Raw genomic sequence first — 7,500 nt, forward strand, 5'->3', positions numbered from 1 at the left:
TTTTTATGTATTTATTCATTTTACATTTTATATTAAATGTCTTGGTTTTTCCACCCTCTGAAAATCCTATGAAATGTTTAACAAGCCATCCTATAATAATACAACAGCTATTAATGTAACAATACAATAAAACAAATATATTTAATGATGTTTTTTTCATTATTTTAACAATAGGCTAATGTATAATTCACACAAAACTTAAAAACTAAATGATTTACAATTGCAGACCCAAGGTTCTTGTTCTGCAGTGCTGTGTGCTAATGTGCTTCGTACACCTGCAGGACCGCAAGCAAGGTCGCAGAGAAAATGTGGACTGGATTTGAGTGATGTGGGCATTTTCTATATGAACAAGTCCAAGGACCGCAAGCAAGATCGCAGAGAAAATGCGGACTGGATTTTGAGTGATGTGGGCATTTTCTATATGAACAAGTGGAATGGATTGGATACCGACGCACTAAAGAGGCTCTCTACCTTACGCCAAGAAGTGAGGGGAAACTGAGTGAATAATGACAGGTTATATGATTATTTATTTAAACTCATATTCGGGCCACTTTATAATGAATATGTCGGCATGTATTTGCAAAAAAAATCTACAAAAAAAAAAATGTTTTTTTTTTTTTTTTTTTAACACCAAATTATTTAGGACTAACAACGCCAATGGTCTGTATAAATATATATATATATATATATATATATATATATATATATATATATATATATATATATATATATATATATATATATATATATATATATATATATACATACATACATGTGTGTGTAATATACTGCATATATGTAATATATCTGAGGAATAGAAAGTAAATACAAATATTTAATATTAATATATCATAAAATATTAAATACATAAATTATATTTTTAATAAATATGACATTGTATCTATATTTTTAAATGGTGATGAAAAATAAATACATGAAATGTGAGAGTGAAGGACAATATCTTATATTTATACACATATACACATATATATATATATATATATATATATATATATATATATATATATATATATATATATATATACATATATATATATATATATATATATATATATTTATACACATATACACATATACACATATATATATATATATATATATATATATATATATATATATACATATATATGTATGTATGTATGTATGTATGTATGTATGTATGTATGTATGTATGTATGTATGTATATATATATATGTATGTATGTATTTATACATACATACATACACACATACATACATACATACATACATACGCACACACACACATTTATATACATGTATATATTAGATTTAAAATTTAAATTGACATATAAATAATGACATGTTTATATTTACATTATTTCAGAAATATGAAAAAGATCGGTTAATGGCATTAACCGATCTTTCTTTACTGTAAATGTTTACTGTAAATGTTGAACTTTATAAATAAAGGTGTATATAAAAAAAAATTCATTAAATTAAAAAGTAGTTTCAGGGCAGCCAAAAAAAATAGCAATAAAAAAATATATATATATACTGTATATATACAATATCCTCAGAGTACATCGGCGACCTCTGCTGGTGGTTTAAGGAACAGCATGCTTGTTAGTACTGTGACTTCTCAGCCAACAACCCTGCGCTGTGATTTGACGGCGGAACAGCTTATGCGTGACGTCAGTCAACGCCTCTGACTTGACACCCTTTCTCTTTTTTTGTTTTTATTCTAGTGCTGCACCTGTGCTTGACTGTCAGGACTGAGTGCCACCACCTCCCCAGGAGGGGACAACAGCTCTGTGACAAAGGTCCCTGGACGCAGCCCTGCCGGGACCCCCAGATGTCCAAGCAGGTAGGTCCATGTTTCACTCAAAGGTCAAAGTTTAGGCATCATGACGGTCACATAGTGGTACCTGTTCATTATGTTGATGTGTGTCATGGTGGACTTCTTCCACGCGTCTATTTATAGCGGTGTACAGTAGGACGTCCTTCGTTTTGTGTGCAGGAAAGGCATGGAGGAAAGCTACGAGACTTTTGAAGAAGAGCTAGGACCACCGAGAGAAGATCTTCCTCCGCGGAAGCCTGTTCGACAACACCCAAGACCAGCTGGTGACACACAACAACACACATTTGTCTATTGTGTAGGCACACTATTGCACATCTATAAATACCTGGTGTGGCCACAGCTCTGGAGAAATATGACCCCCGTAGTCCTGAGATGGTTGCTGCATGAATCACTTAACCATCAATAATCAGCCCTCATCCCACCTGACGTTTGTGGGACACAGCCTGAAAAAGTAGCAGGCTCCTGGCATCAACACTCGCTTGTTTAGACTTGATTCCACCACGTTCAGGTCCATTTAGATCAGACCTGGGCAAATTAAGGCCCAGGGGCCGCATGCGTCCCGTTAAGCTTTTCAATCTGGCCCGCCGGACATTCCCAAATCATTTTTTTAGATCTTTGTGAAGTTTGCATGTTCTCCCCGTGACTGCATGGGTTCTCTCTGGGTACTCCGGCTTCCTCCCACCTCCAGAAACATGCACCTGGGGATAGGTTGATTGGCAACACTAAATTGGCCCTAGTGTGTGAATGTGAGTGTGGAAGGGGGCGTGGCCTGCGGGCCTGCCGCGGAACGGGGTGTGTCAGGACCGGCCTCGAAGACAGTGACAGGTGCGTGGATGGCACAGGGGGGCCTTGTTAGCTAATCACCTGTCGCCTTTATCGGGAGCAGCCGTGAGGAAACGAGTAGTTGTAGTTGGAGGTGCTGCTGAGAGACTGGGTTGAAAAGCAAAAGACTTTGCACCATTGAATTAGAAAATACACTGTGCTGAAAAGCAAAATACTTTGGACCATTGGAACAATAAAACAGTGTTATAACCTGAATTCCTGGCCGTCTGTGGTGGTCTGAAGAACCCACTAGAGGGCGACCTCTACAGTGAGTGTGAATGTTGTCTGTCTATCTGTGTTGGCCCTATGAGGTGGCCACTTGTCCAGGGTGTACCCCGCCTACCGCCCGAAAGGGACAAGCGGTATAAAATGGATGGATGGATCTTTAAGATGGAAACTGTAGCTGCCATTATGATGTGCAGTGATGTTTTCTAATGATCGTAAGTCTTGAACTATAGAAAGTATTTCAATGGTTGGAATCTGCGCTTTTGCATTATATACTAATTACTATTGTAATCTAATTAGCTACTATGGTAATTTAATTAGTTACTATAGTAATGTAAGTCCCAGCAGCTCAGACGAAGCACCAAGCCGTGTGGGTGGGGAGTGTTTCCACAGAGTGTTTCCAGAGCGGCCAGCCTGAAATGCGGGTGTCAGGGACAAACGCGGAAGGAGATTTTAAAAACAAAGTATCAGATTGTAGGTGGGGTTGTTTTTTTTTACCCTTCGCGTTTATATTTCGCTGTTTTTGTTGCGTTTCGCTTGATTGTAAAATATGTCGCTCGAGAAGGGGTGTGACGTTCATATGTTGTCAATATTCAGTGTTTTATCATTCATAGCTTCTTTCATCTCCGTAATATCGCTAAAATTCGTTCCATTTTGTCCACTAGCGACGCTGAGATTATTATTCATGCGTTCGTTACGTCTCGTCTCGATTACTGTAACGTATTATTTTCGGGTCTCCCTATATCTAGCATTAAAAGATTACAGTTGGTACAAAATGCGGCTGCTAGACTCTTGACAAGAACAAGAAAGTTTGATCATATTACACCTATACTGGCCCACCTGCACTGGCTTCCTGTGCACTTAAGATGCGACTTTAAGGTTTTACTACTTACGTATAAAGTACTACATGGTCTAGCTCCATCCTATCTTGCTGACTGTATTGTACCATATGTCCCGGCAAGAAATCTGCGTTCAAAGAACTCCGGCTTATTAGTGATTCCCAGAGCCCAAAAAAGTCTGCGGGCTACAGAGCGTTTTCTGTTCGGGCTCCAGTACTATGGAATGCCCTCCCGGTAACAGTTAGAGATGCTACCTCAGTAGAAGCATTTAAGTCCCATCTTAAAACTCATTTGTATACTCTAGCCTTTAAATAGAACCCCCTTTTTAGACCAGTTGATCTGCCGTTTTCTTTTCTCCTTTGGCCCCTCGTCGGGTTATTCCGGTTCCGGTGACCGATGAGGTGCTGGCTGTCCAGAGTTGGGACCCGGGGTGGACCGCTCGCCTGTGCATCGGTTGGGGACGTCTCTGCGCTACTGACCTGTCTCCGCTCGGGATGGTCTCCTGCTGGCCCCACTATGGACTGGACTCTCACTGTTATGTTGGATCCACTAGGGACTGTACTTAGAGGGGGGGTTACCCACATATGCGATCCTCCCCAAGGTTTCTCATAGTCATTCACATCGACGTCCCTTGTGTGGGCTCTGTGCCGAGGATGTCGTTGTGGCTTGTGCAGCCCTTTGAGACTTTTGTGATTTAGGGCTATATAAATAAACATTGATTGATTGATTGATAGTTAATATTGTAAATTCTGGGTGTCTCATTCAGTAAAGAATGTAAAATTCCATTCAGTTTTTTAAGGCAGTCTGTCATAACGTTTTTAGCATTCAATCAGACATTATTGTGAGGTTTTGTATTAGTGTTCCTAAAAATCAGATATACCGGCCCCCCAGACACATTTTTTTCTCTGAAGGCAAAATAATTGCCCAGGCCTGATTTACAGTAGTCAATGATAGTGACATTTGGAGCCTTGGAGGGTTGAATTAAATTAAAATGGGGACAAAAAAAGGTTAATTGAGTGTCTCAAACAATGAATGGTTCATCTCAGAAAACCCTTGGCTCAAAGTACCGCCATAATGTAAGTAAGTAAGTAAGTAAATTTTATTCATAAAGCACTTTTAACAGAAAAAAATCACAAAACGTTGTACAAAACATAGGTGGATTAAAACAACAATTCAATTAAAACAACATCATAAAAAGGATTAAAAACGATAGTTAAAAAGTGCAGTAACTAAATGATAAGTCTTGAAATGTTTCTTAAAAGTGTCAACACAGTCAAGATCACAGAGGGACTGATGCAAGTTGTTCCAGAGTCTGGGAGCTATAGCCTGAAATTCCAGGTCTCCACTGGTTTTAAAATTGGGTTTTGGGGATCTTTAGGAGACCCTGGCCTGAAGACCGCAGGCTGCGCCCTGAAGCGTAATGACCAGAATTATGATACAGTAGCGTAGTAAGTATTCATTAAAAAAATAGTGCAGGTTTTATTTAACAAGTGTATTTAATAGTGTCGGTCACTAGAACATTAAACACAGTTTTAACAGTAACACTTTGTTTAAATATAGGAAAATAAAACACTGTACTTTGATGAAGTGATTAAGGTTGTCTCAAAACCAATATTTTCATACCGGTACCAAAATATATTCAATACTTTTGGATACTTTTCTAAATAAAGGGGACCACAAAAAAATGCCAAACATTTGCTTCATTTTAACAAAAAATAATAGGGTACATCAAATATAAATAGTGAACATACTAGACAACTTGTCTTTTAGTAGTAAGTAAACAAACAAAGGCTCCTAATTAGTCTGCTGACATATGCAGTAACACATTGTGTCATTCATCATTCTATTATTCTGTCAACATTATAGAGGACAAACTGTAAAAATTGATTATTTATCTACTTGTTCATTTACTGTTAATATCTGCTTACTTTCTCTTTTAACATGTTCTATCTACACTTCTGTTAAAATGTAATAATCACTTATTCTTCTGTTGTTTGATACTTTACATTAGTTTTAGATGATACCACAAATTTGGGTATCGATCCGATACCAAGTAGTTACAGGATCATACATTGGTCATATTCAAAGTTCTCATATGTCCATGGACATATTTCCTGAGTTTATAAATATAATATGAATTTTTCAAAAAGGAAAAGAGATTTTGTGACGATAAAAAATATTGATGCAATCATAGTAGTATCGACTAGATACGCTATTGTACTTGGTATCATACAGTGGATGTTAGGTGTAGATCCACCCATGGCATTTGTTTACATTGTGACGCCAGTGAGCTATTGTATCCTCCTACGATGTGTAGTGAAGCATGTTTAGCTATTCCTCGTCCTGCAGGGATGATACTCATTGGCGTTGTTAGGCCTATTTTAGGGGGGCTAAAGCCCCCCTAAAATGTTCTTAAGCCCCACTAAATAATTTGGTGTTAAAAAAATAATAATAATAAAAAAATCAATTTATTTTTTTTTAGATTTTTTTTGCAAATACATGCCGACATATTCATTATAAAGTGGCCCGAATATGAGTTTAAATAAATAATCATATAACCTGTCATTATTCACTCAGTTTCCCCTCACTTCATAGCGTAAGGTAGAGAGCCTCTTTAGTGCGTCGGTATCCAATCCATTCCACTTGTTCATGTAGAAAATGCCCACATCACTCAAAATCCAGTCCGCATTTTCTCTGCGATCTTGCTTGCGGTCCTTGGACTTGTGCATATAGAAAATGCCCACATCACTCAAAACCAGTCCACATTTTCTCTGCGACCTTGCTTGCGGTCCTGCAGGTGTACGAAGCACATTAGCACACAGCACTGCAGAACAAGAACCTTGTGTCTGCAATTGTAAATCATTTAGTTTTTAAGTTTTGTGTGTATTATACATTAGCCTATTGTTAAAATAATGAAAAAAACATCATTAAATATATTTGTTTTATTGTATTGTTACATTAATAGCTGTTGTATTATTAGAGGATGGCTTGTTAAACATTTCATAGGATTTTCAGAGGGTGGAAAAACCAAGACATTTAATATAAAATGTAAAATGAATAAATACATAAAAAGAAAAAAAATGGTTAAAAGCCATCGTCCCGGGGAGCATTTAATTTCGTCCCGTGCACGACGGGACTACGTTAATCTCAAGCCCTGGAAGTTACATTTTATTGTTTGCATTATTTGTTTCAGCATTGCACTTTGAAGATGGCCCCTCAGCTCTTTGACAGCTTTGGCTCTTTTTCAGATCAGCAGACGGACTCTAAGTCTTTCTTATTTACAGTATATATAAACGTTTCTCTTTTCTATTCAGACTTCCATATATATTTAATTTCCTTAACGGCTTGCCATAATATATATATATATATATATATATATATATATATATATATATATATATATATATATATATATATATATATATATATATATATATGTATATATATATATATATATATATATATATATATATATATGTATATATATATATATATATATATATATATAAATATATATATATATATATATATATATATATATATATATATATATATATATATATATATATATATATATATATATATATATATATATATATATGTATATATATATATATAAATATATTATATACAAGCCAAATCATCCCGATCCAGATATTTCTTTAATTCAAGTAATTAAGTAATATTTCCAGGGCTTGAATTTACAACCATTTTAGTCACATATGTGCCCAAAATGTAATCTGTGCAACTTCAAAATATTTGGGAACAAACAAT

The 7,500-nt window shown here is 35.8% G+C and overlaps 1 protein-coding gene across 2 annotated transcripts in view; it reads left to right on the forward strand.

Moving 5' to 3' along the window:
• Window positions 1–1,695: 1,695 nt before the first annotated feature.
• Window positions 1,696–7,500, forward strand: part of plekhj1 (pleckstrin homology domain containing, family J member 1) — a 24,491-nt gene continuing 18,686 nt past the window's right edge. Inside the window, exons 1-2 of one of the 2 annotated variants that reach the window (XR_009821362.1) lie at window positions 1,696–1,846; window positions 2,000–2,103. The gene's annotated coding sequence lies outside the window, so the exon portion shown is untranslated. Of the gene's footprint in view, window positions 1,847–1,999; window positions 2,104–2,737; window positions 2,931–7,500 lie in introns of those variants that run through there. The other variant, XR_009821363.1, reaches the window with a different exon arrangement.

This window comes from Entelurus aequoreus, linkage group LG16 (genome assembly GCF_033978785.1).
Source record: "Entelurus aequoreus isolate RoL-2023_Sb linkage group LG16, RoL_Eaeq_v1.1, whole genome shotgun sequence".
In the NCBI taxonomy this organism is placed as follows: Eukaryota; Metazoa; Chordata; class Actinopteri; order Syngnathiformes; family Syngnathidae; genus Entelurus; species Entelurus aequoreus.